The following is a 20,168-nucleotide window of genomic DNA, read 5'->3' as shown; positions in this document are numbered from 1 at the left end:
GATCTTCTCTATTTCTCAAGAAGTTCCAAATCTTGATGATAATGGTCACAATCTTCTACATAATAGAGAAATGAATCCCATAGAGTTAAGGCATAGAAGCGTCCCTAATGGGCAAGACCATGACCTAAAAAATCCTAGTGAGAGCCGGGGTGCTCCTGTTTCGACTGCCTCACTCCGGGTCGCTCATCTCCTAACACACATACACAGCTAGGTCAGTAGCCTCAATGCCTGCTTACCTGTTAAGCAGGTGTAGGTGGTTCTAAGAACCTGGGATTTCCTCCGAAAAATGAAGGAATGTGAGGAGAAAAGAAGTGCTTTGCTTGATATTCTTGCAAGAGACCATGAAGTCAGGGTTTATACGAAGGCGCTACCATGGCAGAGACTATGAGTGCAGTTGAAATAATGCTGCTCCACCCAGTGGTCTCCGTACTTTGAAGGACATTTGCAGTGGTACAAAAATTTACTTCAGAGAAAGTTTGACAGCTAAAGGTCAAAATGATTTTATAGTATGTCCAGTCCTCTCAGACATGTTTAAAAATTTCAAGCATGAGTGTCTTATTAAAATCTGCACTTCCAGGGATTGAACCTGGATCCTCATGGATACTAGTTGGGTTCATTACCACTGAGCCACAACAGGAATTCGTATCTCTCTTTCTTAAAGTATAACTGATGTACAATATTATGTAAGTTACAGGTGTACAATATATAATGATTCACAATTTTGAAAAGTTATACTCCATAACTCTGGTGTCTAGTGCAGTACATTTTTTTTTTGTCTTATTAGGGCTGCACCCATGGCATATGGAGGTTCCCAGGCTAGGGATTGAATTGAATCAACAGCTACCAGCCTACGCCACAGACACAGGAACACAGGATCTGGGCTGCATCTGTAAACTACACCACAACTCATGGCAATGCCAGATCCTCAACCCACTGAGCAAGGCCAGTGATTGAACCTGTGTCCTCATGGATACTAGTCAGATTCATTTCCACCAAGCCATGATGGGAACTCCTACCATAGTATCTGATAGGTATACTGAGAGTGAGTTTGTAACATATTCTTGGGAAGTGAATGAAACTACTTTCTGAAGATTCCAGGCTCCCACCATTTCCTCATCAAATGGTACTTTGATCTAGCTGTCAATATTAAGAGAAAGAGTGAGAGGGAGGAAGATGGAGAAGGTGAGGGAGAGGGAGTGGGAGACAGAGATTTATGAAAGAGACATTGACGGTAAAGGGTCAGTAATGTCTAATAGCTTAACAGATTCTCGGCATCCAAGCCGTGCCTGTGACCTACACCACAGCTCATGGCAATGCCAGATCCCCGACCCACTGAGAAAGGCCAGGGATTGAACCCACAACCTGGTGGTTCCTACTTGGATTCATTAACCACTGTGCCATGACGGGAACTCCAATAATGTGTACCTCTTAATCCCCTGCCCCTATATTGTCCTTCCTCTCTTCTTTCTCCCTGCTGGCAACCACTAATTTGTTCTCTATATCAGTGTCTGTTTCTTTTTAGTTATATTCACTAGTTTGTTGTATTTTTTTAGATCAGACATAAGTGCTATCATACAGTATTTCTCTTTCTCTGGCTGACTTATTTCACTTAGCATAATACCCTCTAAGCCCACCCATGTTGTTGGAAATGACAAAATTTCATTATTTTTTATGGCTGAGTAATATTCCATTATATATACATACCTTATCTTCTTTACCCATTCATCTATTGATGGACAACACTTAGGTTGCTTCCATATCTTGGCAAATGTAAATAACACTTCTGTGAATGTTGGGGTGCATGAAATTGCTGAGTCATACAGTAGTTCTTTATTCAGTTTTTTTGAGAAACCTCCATAATGTTTGCCACAGAGTTTGCATCAACTTACATTCCCTCCAACAGTATACAAAATTCCCTCCTCTCCATATCCTGGTCAACACTTTTTGTTTATGATCTTTTTGATGATAACTACTCTGATAGGTATAAGGTGATATCTCATTGTGGTTTTGATTTGCATTGATAATTAGTGATGCTGAGCATCTTTTCATGTGCCTGTTGGTCATCTGCATTTCATCCTTGGAAAAATATCTGTTCCGTTCTTCTGCCTGTTTTTTTGATCAGGTTGTTTTTCTGATATTGAGTTGTATGACTTCATTCCAGAGGTCTTTTAATAAGGAATAGAATAATAAATTTGAGAAATATGTCCACAAGAGTAGAATTTCTGGCAAAAGAAAGAAACTGGAGGGAGTTCCCGTGGTGGCTCAGTGGTTAACGAATCCAACTAGGAACCATGAGGTTGTGGGTTTGATCCCTGGCCTTGCTCAGCGGTTAAGGATCCGGCATTGCCATTAGCTGTGGTGTAGGCTGCAGATGCAGCTCGGATCCCGCATTCCTGTGGCTCTGGCATAGGCCGGCAGCAACAGCTCCGATTGGACCCCTAGCCTGGGAACCTCCATATGCTGTGGGATTGGCCCAAGAAATGGCAAAAAGACAACAACAAAAAAGAAAGAAACTGGTGAGAAAGACATCTTTTTAATAGGGAAGGAGGTACAGATCAAAAGAGGTCTCCTCTGTGCCTCTAATAATTTTTCAGTCAGGATTTCTGCTTCTGCTCAAGTCACTTGACAAATTCATAATCTCTAATTATTACCTTGCTCTTTATTTTGACAAGGCAAAATAATTTGTATCTTCTAAAAGAGAAATATCTTTCTAGTTGCTTTAGCTTAATCGAAAGTCCTATGTTTTATTCTATGGTTCCAGTACTCAAAATGTGTTCCTCATCTTGCAATTAAGGGAAAATTGTCACACTTAAAGGTTAGGCTTGATGGAGCCTGCAGGGTATAAGAGTGAAAAGAGAAAAGAACATGCAAACCAGAACATGACCAATTCCCATAAGTCTCTCTGAGAAATGCAGGAGTCATATGCCCATTTGCAAAATCAACACTATCGTTAAATATTGCCATAGGATGATAACACCAAGTATGAGCCTGGCCCAAACCCACAAGCCCTGGAACGGGCTCAAACCAAACACAGACAGGAAACCACCCACCCAGGTATGGAGAGGTTGGGTGCTCCTGAACCAGAGGCAAGTGTGTCCCTGATTGACAGTAACTCTCCTTGGTGAGCCTGATGGGTGCCTCTGAACTTAGCACTGGGGAAAAAAAAGTGAATGTGTCCAAAAACATTTTAGGAAAAAGTGGTGGAGCCAGAAAAGATATTGTAACTGAGAAAGTTAAAATAAGTCTAATATTTGACTGTTTATCAAAGGACCCTCATCCTGTAATGGTTTATTATTTACTTAACTATACTGCTGGAAATAAGTTCCAGTAAGATATAGTACGGGTAATGGCTGATAATTCAGATGTGATTTTTTCTGTGTGTGTGTGTGTGTGTGTGTGTGTGTTTGCCATTTCTTGGGCCACTTTTGCTGCATATGGAGGTTCCCAGGCTAGGGGTCTAATCGGAGCTATAGCCACTGGCCTATACCACAGCCACAGCAATGCCAGATCTGAGCCGCATCTTCGACCTACACTACAGCTTACAGCAACGCCGGATCCTTAACCCACTGAGCAAGGCCAGGGATTGAACGCAAACCTCATGGTTCCTAGTCAGATTTGTTAACCACTGCGCCACGACAGGAACTCCAATTCAGATGTAATTTTTACTTAACCATAGGAAAGTTTTAGTTAAACTGTTACTGTTGTTCTCTAACACATTTTAATTGAGTTTTAGGAGAGGTCGTTGGTTGGTGTAGATGGCTTTGCATACTATTACTGCCACTACTTCTACAACTGCCACTATTATTATTGCTACTTCAACTGGACCACATGAATCAAACTTTTAACAGATGCTAACACTGTTCTAAGCAGGTGACATATATTAGCTGCAATTTCTCCAATAGCAACCTTACGAGTTAGTGTTATTATTACTTCCAGTTCTTAGAAGGGGAAATTATGTCCCAGAGAAACGAAGTAATTCTGTCTATAGGTGGCCAGGTCAGCATTATTATAGTAACAGGGACCTCCAATGATAGCAAAATTAATTATTTTGATGAGAAATTACTTTCTGGAAACTTTATTGGATCTTGGAAATAGTCAAGCAACATGTATTCACATATTCAGACATATATAAGTTGTCTATTATATGCCAGGCACTCTGCTGGGAGCTTAAGCGATTAATGTGACATAGGTATCTATCCTCATACCTGTTGGTTTAAGAATGTTCTATTTGGAATTCCCGTCATGGCTCAGAGTTTAATGAACCTGACTAGTATCTGTGAGGATGTGGGTTTGATCCCTGGCCTTGCTCAGTGGCTTCAGAATCTGACATTGCTATGACTGTGGTCTGCAGCTTCAGTTCAGCCCCTAGCCTGGGAACCTCCATATGCCACGGGTGCAGCCCTAAAAAGACAAAAAAAAAAAAAAGGAAAAGAAAGAAAGAAAAAGAATGTTCTATTTGCACTTTCTTAAGACAGCTGCTACTCTGCGGTGACTTTTGGAGAAAGGGTTGAGCAGTAATTTCCTCCCAACTGTTTCAGTCTTTCTACTGACAGTCTCTGCTGGGCAGCTTTGCTGGTTCATACACTCGTAGAAAAGCAGAATATCTCTGTAGACAGATTCCTATTTTTAAATATTTGACTCAGAAGAGGTCCTCTAAGGACATGTTAGTAGATCTAGAACTTCCTTGTGCAAGGTCCCCTCAGTTTAGCTTGAGAGAATATACAGGATGAACTTCTTAGCAGGAATATTCTATGCTTTCCTTCTAAGTCTACATTCCAGGTGGGGCAACAAAAAATTCACGTTGACTCTCCATGCCAGCTTTCTTTGTCTTTCACACTATGCAGAGTGCCAGGTTCTGTTCCTCGGCCCAGATCTTGGAAATTGAAGATACATTTTATCTCTAAACCATTGAGTGCGTGTCTCATGACATAATACAAAATGTACTGACACAGTGTCTTGGTTCTGGTTTCTTCAGATAAAGATTTGAGGACAAGTAGCTTCTTTGAGAATTTTATCATCTTTCTATTGACAGAATAATGCTAAATAACTAGCAACTGTTGCTGTGTGTTGGGACACAGCAAGGAGCAGATATTTAGCTGAAGGATCTGCAGCATTGAGCTGATTTGGGCTGGGTTCAGCTGATCTTGACTGAACTCGCTCACCTGTTTTGGGGTTAGCTGGCCACCTGTTGATCTGGGCAGGCCCCAGATGGGAAGATCAAGGTGACTTCACCCTGTTCCATGAGTCTCTTTCTCTCCCTGAGTCCAGGGATGGGATGCATCCTTCCCATGAAGATGACAAAGGACCAGAGCAAGGAGAAAAACCACAGGTATGTTTTAGAGCTTCTGCCTTGATCATGTTTGCTAATCACCACAGCCACGTCACGAAGCAGGGCCAAGGAGCAGATGCCAAGACTGGCAAGATGAGATTAAACATGTTAGGACTGTGTCATGGAAAGCTGCTCTGAGAGAGAATGGGGGGAAGAGCCTGAACAGTGGGATAGCCATGGACCAAAACGCAGGCTTGACCCTGCTGAGTGGGAGAGGGAAGGGGTGTGGATGGAGTGCCCTAGACTGTCCTGCATTCTAAAAATGCCTTGGCAAGGCCCCCGGGGAGTCCTCAAGTCAAAGGTGGCCATCAGACACAGGAATCCCATGTCAAGAATGCTCAGTCACTGGCAAGGAGCAGTGTCTAGGAAGTATTTCCTCAGTACAGATGGAGCAGTAAATTTTAGAGCATAGAAGCCAGGGGCTGCAGCCTGTGATCAGTTATGCTTCACATGCTTGGAAGTCAGTAAGGTACATTCTCTCGGCTGTCACACAAGTCCAGCCTGGATTCAGAGGTGGGGAACTACATCCTGCCACTCTAACGAAGGGAATGGCAAGGTGACATGGCAAAGAGTATGGGTACAGGGAAGGGTAAAGATTTAGGACCATTAATACCACCTACCCTAGGAGGTGGTAGAAATGCCAGCAGTGGACACAAGGCAGAGAGTGACACAAGGAAAGGAAGCCACCAATGAAGAGCAGTAGCAAGGCTGTTCTCACTGTGGGAGACCTGACTTAACCTATGAGTAGAATTCTAGAATCCAGTGTGAAACATCCATTGCAGAGATATCCCAGCCAAGGAGAGAGAACGGTAATGAGTATTTACAGTTCCGTCTGGATGGAATTTAGATTGAGAAACAAGAATCACAGAAGATAAGTGTCTAGTAAATAAGGGGCCAGATGATAGAGAGTCTCGATGGCTGGGCTGAGAAGTTTTTCATTTATTGAGAGGCATGTGAACATTTTCAAGCATCATCAGGGTTTTACATAACTGAAGATCAGGCTGACAGTGGAGGAAGGATGGGTTGGTGCATGGAGAGCTAGGTGGGAAGGGAACCAATTATGAGCCAATCACAAAAGTCCAGGTAAGAGTTTGGAGAGCTTAACCTAGAGTAGCAGCCATGGAAATAGGTTAAAGTGGATGTAATAGACATCATGACATGAAAGGGGAGGATTTGGTGAATACTAATCATTGTGGCAAGGGCCAGGAGGGTATCAGTCTACATGACTGAAGGAATGGTGAGGCTAAGGACAGAAATGGTAAAATCAGAAGAATAAAACCATGAAAATTTATTCTTGGTGGAGGAAGATAAGATGGGTGGTTTTGTTTCACTCTTGTTAGTTTGAAGGATTGACAGAACTGCCAGTTAGAGACCTTTGTAGGTAGCTGAGCACAGAAAGCTGCAACTCAGGTGAGAATCAGAGCTAAGAATATAGAATTGGGGGGAGTTCCCATCATGGCTCAGTGGTTAACAAACCTGGCTAGTATCCATGAGGATACGGGTTCCATCCCTGGCCTTGCTCAGTGGGTCAAGGATCCAGTGTTGCTGTGAGCTGTGGTGTAGGTTGCAGATGCAGCTCAGATCCCACGTTGCTGTGGCTGTAGCATAGACTGGCAGCTATGGCTCTGATTCCACCCCTAGCCTGGGAACCTCTATATGCTGTGGGTGCAGCCTTAAAAAGACAAAAAAAAAAATAATAATAGAATTAGGCATCATCCCAATGGCACTAAGAACTGTGGGCAGGCCTGAAACAGGAAAGAGATGGTATGGAAATGTCCTCACAGGCTTGCTGGCCATCATGCTTCCTAGAGCCGATGCATCAGCAAAAAGAAGAGTTCGCTTCTGCTTAGGACCAGCTCAGCGCTTTCCCCATCTGGAGCTGGCCAAGGCATAGGGAGCAGTCAGCACACAACAGAGGGTGGAGGGAGAATGGATGGACTTAAGAGATGGGTCCTCTCTAGTAACCCATGGCCCTGGTCCGGCTTCCTTTTATTTCCGGCTCATGTGTAGAGATTTATAAACCTGGTATGAATCCGTCTTTGAAAAGCAATACATGCAAGAATGCTGATTTTCCCATCAGCACCAGGAGTGAAGAAAAAACACATAAGACAGACAAAGAAGAGCAAGATAAATTCTTCAAAGTAACTGGTATTTGTACCTAAAGCCAGTTTGAGACTACAAACCAAATGCAAAGGCCAGTGGGAATTCCCAGGTTTCTGCCAGACAGGTTTAAATAGCACCAGGACAACATTGGGCCTCCTGAGAGCTGATTCATGGAAGGTGTTAAGAGTCATTGGCAGTGTGGGAGGTAGCTCACTTCACGGTGTGTAACACAACTTGTTTGCTGCTCCGCATGTTTTCCTGCTTGCCTGAAAAACCTCCTCCTGCCCACCTGCACAGCTATCTCAGGCCACTTAAAGGAATTCTCCATTAACTTCCTTTTAATAAAAATAGCCAGACTAGACTCCCCTTGAGAATTCTCCCACTGTGATTACCTGTTCGCTTCCCCTGAATGATATTCCATCATTTAATCATGTTTGGGCTGTGTGTCAGCTTCCTTCCCAATTATGTGCTTATTAATAATTATAACAATAACAACTCTATATTAAGTATATCTCACCGCCAAGCCTCTGTACTAAGCATTCTCCTTCTATTACTTCATTTTCAGCTTGACAATAACTTTCTGAGGTAGATGTTATTCTCCCTTTTACAGTGGAGAATCAAAGTCATTGCCATTAGTAACTGGCCAAAAGCTATGAGGATCAGAGGTGGGAAAGTTGGAACTCAAACCCACAGCTTCCCACTCATTTAAATGAGAGGCGATGGAGTTCCCGTCATGACTCAGCCAACATGAATCCGACTAGGAACCCTGAGGTTGCGGGTTTGATCCCTGGCCTCGCTCAGTGGGTTGAGGATCTGGCATTGCTGTGGCTGTGGTGTAGGCCAGTGGCTACAGCTCCGATTCAAACCCTAGCCTGGGAAACTCCGTATGCTGCAAGTGCGGCCCTAAAAAGCAATAAATAAGTAAATAAATAATAAATGTGAGACTAGGTAAGCATGCACATATAATAGCTGTGGAATCATTTCTGTTATATTTCCTGGATTGTTAAGCCTATAAATTGACTTGATGTTCTGTTTTTTCATGATTTTTATTTTTTCCATTATAGTTGATTTACAGTGTTATGTCAATTGCTACTGTACAGCAAAGTGACCAATCATATATATATACATACATTTTTTCTTCTCACATTATCCTCCATCATGTTCCATCACAGGTGACTGGATATAGTTCCCTGTGCTGATATTCTGTTTTTAATGCGACCTCTCCAATTTACTGGCTTCTTGGCTTATTTGCTAAAGGTGTCAGGGGGCGGGTAGCTGTCCTACCTAATTAGGTCATGAGGTGCTGATTACCAACCTTACTTGTCTTAGTTTTCTTTTTTCTTTCTTTGTCTTTTTGCCATTTCTTGGGCCGCTCCCGCGGCATATGGAGGTTCCCAGGCTGGGGGTCGAATAGGAGCTGTAGCCACCAGCCTATGCCAGAGCCACAGCAACGCGGGATCCAAGCCACGTCTGCAAGCTACACCACAGCTCACAGCAACGCCGGATCGTTAACCCACTGAGCAAGGGCAGGGATCGAACCGGCAACCTCATGGTTCCTAGTCGGATTTGTTAACCACTGCGCCACGACGGGAACTCCTAGTTTTCTTTTTAATGGCACCTCATGTACCAATAATAATCATTACTTGAGATACTTGGGAAAAAATAAAGTAACAAAGATAAGAATAGTGCTACATCATGGCACAGGAGCTTCAGACCCTGAGGTTGTGTTATTTCTGTTTATGTGAATTAGGGGGATCAGAATCTGGCCTGTTTTTTGCCTTCACTACTACACTTCACTGAATAAATGGACATCAGCTTATAGGTGTTAATGGCTTTAAATGGACGGGGAGATGTGAACAAAAGGCTAAACACAGACGTCATCCACTCAAGATGGACCAGTAACCAAGGGGTTCTGCACAGGACACCACTATCCGGGGCAAAGCACCACAGTCCAGAGTCTGGCCTTCAGCTGTGTCGATTTAGGAGCCAGAATACATAAACACAATAGAAATGGAGCCGCTTCTTGGAATAGATTTAGTTAACCTTAGAGAGTAAGTTATAAAATCAAGAGGAAGATGTATTACTGTATTTTCTAGATGCTAAGTTGCAACTTTTTTTTTTAAACAGTTCCATGTTTTTGAAATGAAGGTATTTCTTGTGATGGGAAAACTCATGTAATACGTGGTCTTTCTTTTTCTTTAACATTCTTTCAAAATAAGTGGCACATGCTATAATCAGCATCTTGGTACTGAGGAAATGAGACAGTTACAATGTGAAGTACAAGTCGCAGGAGACTGGGGTCCTCTGGCCAGTGCGTTTTCTCCCCATAGGCAAGTATAGAAAGTACAGCTGTGATCAGAGGTTACCTGGGAACGTGGAATCCAATCAGAGAGAGTTCTTCAATGTAAACTAATTTCAGGCATCCATCTCCATGACTGGACTGTAAGTGCCACTGCATTTGTACAATATTTGAAAGAGATGGGAGGCTGAGGCCATTTTTACTTTTTGATTCTTTTTTTTTTTTTTCTTTTTGGCTGCCCCAACAGCATATCGAAGCTCCTGGGTCAGATATAGAAGCCAAGCCAGAGCTCTGACCTAAGCCACAGCTGCAGCAAATGCCAGATCCTTAACCCACTGCACTGGGCTGGGGATCGAATTGTTGCCTCCATGGAAACAAGCCAGATCATTAACCCACTTCGCCACAGTGGGAACTCCCTATTTCCTGAAATTTTCAGCTGTTTTCTGCTAATAACCAACAGAATCCCAGAGTCTCTTGCTTGGAGAACTAGTTGCAATTATTCTGGAAGAACGAGACCCCCGAATAACTATTGTGGTATGTCCCCTTGTGTTTTTTTTTTTTTTTGAGTGTTTATTTTTTTTTTACATTTTTTAACTTTTTTTACTTTATTTTTTTTAAAGTATAGTTGATTTACAATGTTTCTTCAATTTCTCTTGTTCTACAAAGTGACCCAATCACACACAGTTCCCTGTGCTGTACAGTAGAAACCCACTGCCCATTTCAAAAGTTACAGTTTGTATCCACCAACCCCAAATTCCCCATCCATCCCATTCCCTCCCCCGCCCCCAGCAACCACAAGTCTGCTTTCCATGTCTGTGATCTGTTTCAGTTTTGTGGATAGGATCATCTGTGCCATATTTGAGATTCCACACATAAGTGATATCCTATGGTATTTGCCTTTCTCTTCCTGACTTACTTCACTTGGTATGAGAATATCTAGTTCTATCCATGTTGCTGCAAATGGCATTATTTCGTCCTTCTTATGGATGTGTAGCAATCCATTGTATATATGTACTGCATATTTTGTGTGTGTGTTTTTTAGGGCCACACCCACGACATATGGAGGTTCCTAAGCCAGGGGTCCAATTCGAGCTACAGCTGCAGGGCCTATGCCACAGCTACAGCAATGCAGGATCCGAGCCACATCTGCAACCTACACCACAGCTCATGGCAACGCCGGATCCTTAACCCACTGAGCAAGGCTGGATTGAACCTGCATCCCCATGGATACTAGTCGGTTCATTAACCACTGAGCCATGATGGGACCTCCTGTACTGTATCTTCTTAATCCATTCATGTGTCAATGGACATTTAGGTTGTTTCCATGTCTTGGTTATTGTGAATAGTGCTGTGATGAACATAGGGGTGCACGTATCTTCCTGAATTAATGTTTCATCTGGATATACAACCAAGAGTGGGATTGCTGGATCATATGGTAGTTCTAGATGTAGTTTCCTGAGGTTCCTCCAATACTGTTTCCCATAGTGGTTGTACCAATTTACATGGTGGTATGCTCTTGAATAAAGCGTTCCTAGGCAATTTCTCAATTTCTTATCCTCTTGACTGAAGCAGACTCAGTTCTGTAGTGCTCTTGGGTGAGAAATTTCCATCTTGAGGACCACAGGACTACAATTTCCATTTCCTGCACTGAACCTTGTTGCTACACTGATTTCCCTCTGGTAGGCATATATGCTCCTTTGTTATATTAATACACTTGGTGGGGAAACAATTTTGACTACCTGGAAGCCATCGTTTCTTTAGGGTAATTGTGGCTCTCTCTTCTTCATCCTATGATGTACTGATTTTACCTTTCAGCCCTTGAAGGTCAATATTTTCTCAAAGTTTTAGAAAGACAGCTCATTTTTGCCATGTTTACTATCTACAGGAAGGAATAAAAATGTACTGGAAAGATGCTTCAACACATGTTACAGCTGGAGCAGCCACAACATCCCCAAGTGTGAAAGTACCTCACATGATGGCACTATGGCTAGTATTTTATACTCCTTCTCACCTTACCAGTTAAAGTACCTTAGACCACAGGTCTTTCTTATTTTTTTCTCTGTGAAACAATTACTTTTTTTTCATTTGGCAGAAGAATAATCTGAGGATGTCAGCAACATAGAGCAGCTTAACAATTTTATGCAAGTCATAGCCGATACAGGCCAGGACTGTGGGGGATGACACCTGTTTATTCATATGGCTAAGGGGAGCTATAATTTAGAGGAGTTAGTATTTTGCATAGACTTGTTTCATCTTCCAAACACAAGATAATATCAGAAATGACATTTCCGATTGAGGTTCGTAAGATGTGACTCCTCCTTTTTCCTCCTAAACCATCACATTGACTCCAGTTAAAACCATCTGCGTGACTTAATCGAAGATTTGACCTGCCATCTCATGTTTCTCAAGAAGTGATAATATACTGATCAACTGGCCATTTACTTCTCAGGAGTCGGCAATTACGTCTACATTTTACAACTGGCTAAGACACATTTTGCTTATGATGCAACCACACCATTCCTTTTTATCTCCCACTGCAGCGCCTCGTTTTATCTGCTCATTATATTTAATTATGTTTAAATTAACAAACCAAGGCTACAACCTTTCTGTTCATCAGGACAGGTAACTCTATCTCCCATGGACAAATTCAGGCTTTGTCTACTCAGAAGACTTTTTTCTTAAGGTAGGTGTTCAGGAAGGAGAGGGGATGGGAAACATTGGAGGCTCAACACTAGTTCTGGTCCCCCAGGCATTTAGGTTTGTTTTCTTTCTCTCTCTCTCTCTTTCTCTCTCTCTTTCTCTCTCTCTTTCTCTCTTTCTCTCTCACTCTCCTTTCTTTCTTTCTTTCTTTCTTTCTTTCTTTCTTTCTTTCTTTCTTTCTTTCTTTCTTTCTTCCTTCCTTCCTTCCTTCCTTCCTTCCTTCCTTCCTTCCTTCCTTCCTTTCTTTCTTTTTCTTTCTTTCTTTCTTTATTCCTTCTATCCTTCCCTCTATAGTTGGAAAAGAACCAAGGGCCTTTTTCTAGGCCAGAGAAGTGTGCACTCAGTGATGTCATCTCAACAGGATGTGTCCCCAATTCCCTTTAATGACTCATTATAAATTCATGTTCCATCAGTATATCTAAACTCTACTTTGTTCTCACATTGTGCAATATCTTGGGATGCTGATGACTATGCGAACTTTGTGGTTATTGAGGCTCTCGAGTTCCCTGCTTAAATTCCTAAACATTCTAGGATTCACTGAACCATAGTGTGTTCATTCTTTAAGAAGGAGAAGATGACCGTTGAAAAATATTAACAAGAAGGTGGGTTACAGAAGGCACAGGAGAGACTAAATAATGAAAGCAAAAAGAAAGGGTTTCTTCATTTCTCCCTTCATCTCTTCTTTTGTCTTCTGTTCATGTTTGCCTTTTCCTTAACTGTTTTGAGTTTAAACCATTAGGTTTTCTTCTTTAACTCTACACTGTTCTGAATATTACTTTTGAAGCCAGTGAATATTAACCAGTAACAACATGGTTGACCAGTCACATGGTTGACCAGTCACATGGTTGACTAGTAACAGCGTAGCAGAACACGAATTGTGTTTCTCCTTCATGTTTGGGCTTTTAGCATGTGCAGAATGCTTTTTTCAAAAATAATCACATTTAGAAAGTTAGTTTGGGCTGATTGATGTTACAATATCAGAATCTTTTACAACATTGATTAGAATTTATTGCTTGACACTTCTATTGTACATATTTCCTTACTCTTCTTGTTGCAGGAAGGGGACAACTTCCAGGGCCCAAGCATGGACTCTTGTCTAATTCTCAGAAATGACTTCCACCATTACCATCACTGAAACAGTTCAAATTTGCAAAGTCTGTTGTTTTCCAAAAGCTTTCAGTGGAATATCCATCCGCAGTAGCACCCATCCATCGTCTTTATTCTGCCCTTCATACTGCAGGAATCAACCCTTTTTACATGGTAAGTTTTCCAATGTTTGAAAAACCATGTCGTGTCTTCCATAACACTTGCCCCCCTCAGCTAAGAATCTCATTTGGCATGCATTTCAACTCCTCATTCCCCAGGTCACTCATTTGTCACATTCCTTAAAATACAGTGCAGAGAAGTGCCAAGACTCTTTTTTTTTTTTTTTTTGTCTTTTTGCTATTTCTTGGGCTGCTCCCGCAGCATATGGAGGTTCCCAGGCTAGGAGTCCAATCGGAGCTGTAGCCACCGGCCTACGCCAGAGCCACAGCAACGCGGGATCCAAGTCGCATCTGCAACCTACACCACAGCTCACGGCAACGCCGGATCGTTAACCCACTGAGCAAGGGCAGGGACCGAACCCGCAACCTCATGGTTCCTAGTCGGATTCATTAACCACTGTGCCACGATGGGAACTCCTCTTATATATTTTTATTTTTATTTTTTTATTACTGAATGAATTTATTACATTTATTGTTGTACAATGATCATCACAATCCAGTTTTATAGTATTTCCATCCCACACCCCCAGTGCATCCCCCCACCTCCCAAACTCTTTTAGACTCTTACTTTTGCTGATCCAGAAAGGATACTTAAAACATTGCAAGTTAACATTCTGCGTGTTTTCACACTTTTGGTATATATGCAACATGAGGTCAACAGAACTCTCCATATTTTTTTTAGGAATGAGCTTCTTGCCATGTCTCTTTATAAATTTTTATTTTTAATCTTAAATGTAGAATTTTATTTTTATTTCCTTTAACTTTCAACTATTTCAGCCCCAATTCCTGGTTAATCCTTTAACTTTCAACTGTTTGCTTCAGCCTCAATTCCTAGTTATTAGACACAATTTTGAATCTTGAATTTGTCAATTTATTTAGCTACACTTTGTTGATAATATTTCAATGACCTTGAGGATGAGAACACGGTAACTCTATGATGGGGTCCGCTGGCAGCTGTTCAATACAATAACATTGAATATGAACAGATTAGAGCCATGTGAGGCTATACCAGAGACTTATATTCAGTAAAGAGCATCCTTTTCTTACAGTTTCTAAAAAATTGTATTCCTCTGATTAAAATAGATGCCTGGTCATTATACACAATATATACAAGCAAAAATAATAACATAAAAATCACCAGTAATCCTTTGTCCAGACACAACCGTTGCTAACATCTTAGGATATGTTTACTAGTTTTTTCATGCATATCTATCTATCTATCTATCTATCTATCTATCTATCTATCTATATCTATCCACATAAATGAAATGATAATTGAACACACTAGTTTGTCACCTACTTTTTTTTTTGCTTTTGGGGGCCACGCCTGTGGCATACAAAAGTTGCCAAGCTAGGGGTCTAATTGGAGCTGCCAGTCTACACCACAGCCACAGCCAATTGGGATCTGAGCCGTGTCTGCGACCTATATACCACAGCTTTCAGCAACGCCAGATCCTTAACCCACTGAGCCAGGCCAGAGATTAAACCCGCATCCTCATGGTTACTGGTTGGATTCGTTTCTGCTGCGCCACAATGGGAACTCCCTGTCACCTACTTTCTTTCCTTAATGATCTAGCTTGTCCACTCATTATGGATTTTCCTACAACATCATCTCGAATTACTCCATAGTATTCCGTGGTGTGACTATATGATGGTTTTATTTAATCATTATCTTGTTGTTGGAAATAATCATATTTGATGTATTTTATATCCACCTGCTTCTTCCCATTAGACATGTGCTCTCTGGCTACACTGAAGGCCTCTCATTTTTTCAAGCGGCTCTGACAAGAAAGGCAATGTGATACTATCTAAGGAAGCTCTGTGGTAGTGTTGGGTTGGTCCTAACTGCGTGTTCGTCTCGAGCAATTTCTTTCTGCTCTATGGTCGCTTCTAGCATACTCAAAGTGGGGAACTCTGGAAGGAAGAATGAGGTAGAAGAATGCTAGGTATCTCTAGCATATGAGAGAAGAGACATTTGATGGGTTCTCTCTCCTTTCATTAAAAAATCTGGAGTGCTAATAACTGTATTCCTTTATCTTCTAAGGAAAACAAATATTGTTTTGAGTTTCTGAAAGTTATTAAATTTGGGGAGCCACAATGGGACAGTTGATCATGGGGTCTTGTTTTTTTTTTTAGTTCCTTTTTTTTTTCCTGTGAAGGACCATCCAGTCGTATGTCCAGAAACTCAGAAGTCATCCTTGAGTGCTCCTCTTTTACTGCGTCCTCCTGATGACCAATCCACCACCAGGTCCTGTTTACTGTCGTTTCTAAATGCCTCTCACATCATCTATTTCTCTCCTTCCCCGTGGACACCACCTTGTGCAAACCAGGAGTAACACACTTTCCCCACTGGGAGTTTAACTGTTGCTCGAAAAGTCCCTTCACTCCCACCTCTTCCCCATATTGTGGCCAGGATCATGTCTTTAACGCACAAGTCTCGTCTTGTATTTTCCTGAGACCATTTCAGTCACTGCCCAGCGTTGGGACGATAACACGTCCCACAAAACCCAAGCAACCCATGACCTGAGACACAGCCTAGTGCAGGAGTTCAGAACGGGGACCATGGAGCCAAGGCTGCCAGGGACCAATTCGCGCCTCCCACACTCGCTGGCTTGGCCATTTTGAAAAGTTACCCCCATTCTCGATGGCTCAGTTTCCTCATCTCTAAGATCAGGCTAAAGTCACTTCCTTTGAGGGTTTTTAGGAAAATTTTAAAAGTTCTTATTTGTAAACCCTTGCAAAACCTCCTGGAAGCATTGTGACCACTATGTAATTTCTTGAGTAAAGTCTCTCTACTCTATGACCACTTGTAGCATATTCAATGTGGTGAACTCTGGCTATGGAGGTGTTAGCTATTATTACTATCTTTTCCCGTCCTTGCAGCTTTCTACGTTCCTGGGTTTCCCTCACTTTCTCAGATGCGCCAGGCTCCTTCTGGTCCCAGCCCTTTGCTGTTCCCCTTCCTCTCTATCCCTCTCCCTTAGCCAAAGACCCTGGACCTTGCCTTCAGCATCAGCACCCTCTGATCCCTGAGACTAGGGACTTTCCCTCCTGGCCCTTCTCTTGTGATTTTTGGATTAAAGTTTTCCCCCTCTGCTAGAGGAGGAAGTAGACTGTTTTGCTGACCACGGTAGTCCCTGTGCCTAGCACAATCTTTGGCAAAGATTAGCGCTAGGCAACCATTTGGACTCTAAACTTCTGTTATGCTCTATGCCACATCATACCAGCAGGTGGCACCAAAACGCATATAATCAACATCGAAGCTACTGGACTCTGGCAAAGCCGGAAGGCCAAGAGCAGTTTAGAATATCTCTTTCTCTATAACCAGTCTCTTGGGATAAACCATGATGGAAAATAATATAAGAAAGGGAGCGTATTTCCCAGCATCCATTTCCTTCTGTTTTGTGGAAGTCTGGAAGATGAAAATGGTATGGACAGAAAATGGAAAATAAGTCTGCTCATATGAAAATTTTACTCTAAGCTAATTAAAATACTTGCAAGGGCAGTTCTTGTTCTATTTTTTGTGAAATGATAGTTTTGTTTTAAGGGTTCTGCAGTTTAATATTCAGAAGTATAAGACTGCTTTTAAGACTTCAGAGATAATCTGTCATAGAATTTAATAGAGAAGTTGCGGGTTCTCATATATTTTAGCCTCTCTTCTTCTATGACTTCATTTTGATGCATCTAAGATATGAATGTAGCAGTTTCGGATAGACATTATAACTGCTGGAAGACAAGAAAAGCCTAAATACATTCAAGCAATAGATAATCATCAGTTCCTGTTTACTTTAATTTCTAACTCTTCTGTGAACAAACATTTCACAAGGCTTTAAGCTCATTTGGCATCTCTCATTTATTTATCTTTTTCATTCATTAATTTTTTCACAAAGAAATGCTCTCCATGCCATGAATAATAAAATATATGGGTGATAGCCCCTGTCCTCTGAGAGCTGTTACAATGTAATATTAGTATATTTGATGCTTCTTAAATTTCACTGCTTCCACTTATATTACCTCTTCATTCCTTTCTCTCTTTGGACCTTTCAAAAGCAGCTAACTCCAGCCCAATAAAAAGATACATAGTGCCGGGAAAAGTATTTTGATCATGATTGGAATTGGGATTTGAGGACAGAAATGATGATGAACTACTTTTTTTTTTTTTGCCCTAGAATATGGAAATATATTAAAAAATAAAATAGCATAATTTAACTTCATGATGATGAAATAATAAAATTATTAATATTTCCAACCACTTTACACATATTATTTCCCCTTAATAACAACCCCTGATGTGAACACTATTATTGTCAATAATTTGTAAATGAGGAAGTAGGTATATTTGAAAAAGTTTAGAAAATAGCACCAGTGACTGAGGGACAAAATGTCAGTTTTATGCTTGCTCCTCTTCTGCAGCCAGTGTTGATTTAAATGTCTTGATGGTAGACCTAAGGTAGCGGGTCTTTTCTTGGACTTAAAGATCCAAAATTAAATCCCTTAGAAGTAGGAGGGAAGTTGCACAGTAAATAGTATTGTGAAGTTCTTGGTATTAGTCCTGCTAAGGACGGTCCATGAGATCCTTGAGATCACAGGAAGGCATCAAGTCTTAAGCAATGACGTTTCAATACATTACTGGGTAGAGTTCAATGGAAGAATTCCTCTGTGACTTGTTTCAACTTTTTGAAGAGATAATCTTAAACCAATAGGTATTCTGTTAAGCTCAAAGAAAGAGAGATGAAACACAATTTTCTTAAAGTTTATGAATCATAGGACTCTTCCTTTTCATATACCCAATCTCTCATGAATTACAACGGACCTGTTTTCAGCAAAAATCTGCAAACAAGTATACGTCAGAATGATGAGAAAAGAGAAGAATGGCTTTTCTGTAGTTTTGAGTGTAAGGGGGAAAAAATCCAACCTGAAAATTTTGGGGGGAAATGTTGACATTAGTCTTTGGCTATTGTGGCCATACCCGTGATTCCTATGGCAACAGGCAGCAAAACAGTGACATAGTCTCGGTTTGAGTGCCAAGTTTAGGAAACTAGTCACACCCTGCACAGCTCAAAGGGCTGCCTCCTTCTCCCTCCTTTCCTGGCTAAGTGGCTATTGAAAGAGCAAAACCACAAAGACACTCATCAGTATCAGAGACAATATTAATTAAATCATACTTTTATTTATCCATTCATTTTTTTCAGCAAATATTTACAGTCAAGCTGCCTGGAAACATTTTCCCTAGAGGTAAAGCCAGTTCTTAAAGAAAACCTTTTATACAGCTTGACCTGTTTTTTTGGTAAAGAGGCTCTCTGGCAATAATGATGCTTTTTTCATGTTTGTTTAAAAAAAACCCCACGATGCCTAAAAGTTTATCAGCTTGATCTGTCTATATTCACAGGTTATCAGGGCAATAAAAATGACTCTACAACATCTTTTTTTTCTAGAACCTCTGAATCTGTTTAAAGTGGAGCTCCTGTAAGAGGGAGAGTCTGCCGAAGCCACCAGTACCACGTTTCCAACTCAAGCTCTCAGAAAATGATTTTTCTTGCCTGATAAAGCCTTTTGATTTGGTTTTTAATTTTTGAACTTGAAAGAGTTTATATTCCAAAGAGCAAATGTGGAACAAACAAATAACAGTATCAAAAAATGAAATGGAGGCGTTCTCTTATAGGACAGCGGGCTAAGGATCTGGTGGTGTCGTTGCAGCACCTTGGGTAGCTGCTGTGGCACAGGTTCCCTCCCTGGCTTGGGAACTTCCACATGCTATGGGTGTGGTGAAAAAAAATTTTTTTTAGGACCATACCTGCTTCACATGGAAGTTCCCAGGCTAAGGGTCAAATTAGAGCTGCAGCTCCCGGCCTACACCACAGCCACAGCAATGTGGGATACAACCTATGCTGCAGCTCAAGGCAACGCAGGATCCTTAACCCACTGAGCAAGGCCAGGGATTGAACTCACATCCTCACGGATACTAGTCAGGTTCTTAACCTGCTAAGACACAACGGGAACTCCAAAAAATTTTGTTTTGTTTCATTTTGTTTAAAGAAATGGAGAAAAATAAAAATGCAAAAACAAATTTATAAATCAGTTGTATATTAGGCACCTTATGTACATTATTTTATGCAATTTTTTTTTCAACAAGTGCATTAGTGAGATGGCATATTTCCCATATTTTACAGATAAGAAATGTGGGCAGCATGTAGCCCAAGGTCACATCATTGGTCTTGGGTTGGGCAGAGCCAAGATTCCAACTCAAATCCATCTGACTCCAAACTCAGGATCTTTTTACCACACATAAGCAGAAACAACTGCTTTCACTGAACAATTGTTGCTAACACATCGTTCAAGCAGGGTCTGTTAGAGTGTTATTGATTGTGATGTACATAATTTCATTTAAATAAAACACAATTAACATCATGAGAGAACACAAAAACTCAAATGACATTGGTTCATGGCAAAACGTGGGAGATCCACATTGCAT

General features: G+C 41.3%; 1 long non-coding RNA gene across 1 annotated transcript; it reads left to right on the top strand.

Annotated features, from left to right (window-relative positions):
* The first annotated feature begins 5,272 nt into the window (after positions 1 to 5,272).
* On the top strand, positions 5,273 to 19,362 carry LOC125138286 (uncharacterized). Its single transcript, XR_007137618.1, has 3 exons — positions 5,273 to 5,329; positions 13,489 to 13,691; positions 19,132 to 19,362. It is a non-coding gene; the product is annotated as an uncharacterized LOC125138286 (long non-coding RNA).
* The last annotated feature ends 806 nt before the right edge of the window (positions 19,363 to 20,168 follow it).

The sequence above is a fragment of the Phacochoerus africanus genome, chromosome 10, assembly GCF_016906955.1.
Source record: "Phacochoerus africanus isolate WHEZ1 chromosome 10, ROS_Pafr_v1, whole genome shotgun sequence".
NCBI classification, from domain to species: domain Eukaryota; kingdom Metazoa; phylum Chordata; class Mammalia; order Artiodactyla; family Suidae; genus Phacochoerus; species Phacochoerus africanus.
The sequence above is the reverse complement of the archived record's forward strand: the minus strand, read 5'-3'. Positions and strand labels throughout refer to the sequence as shown.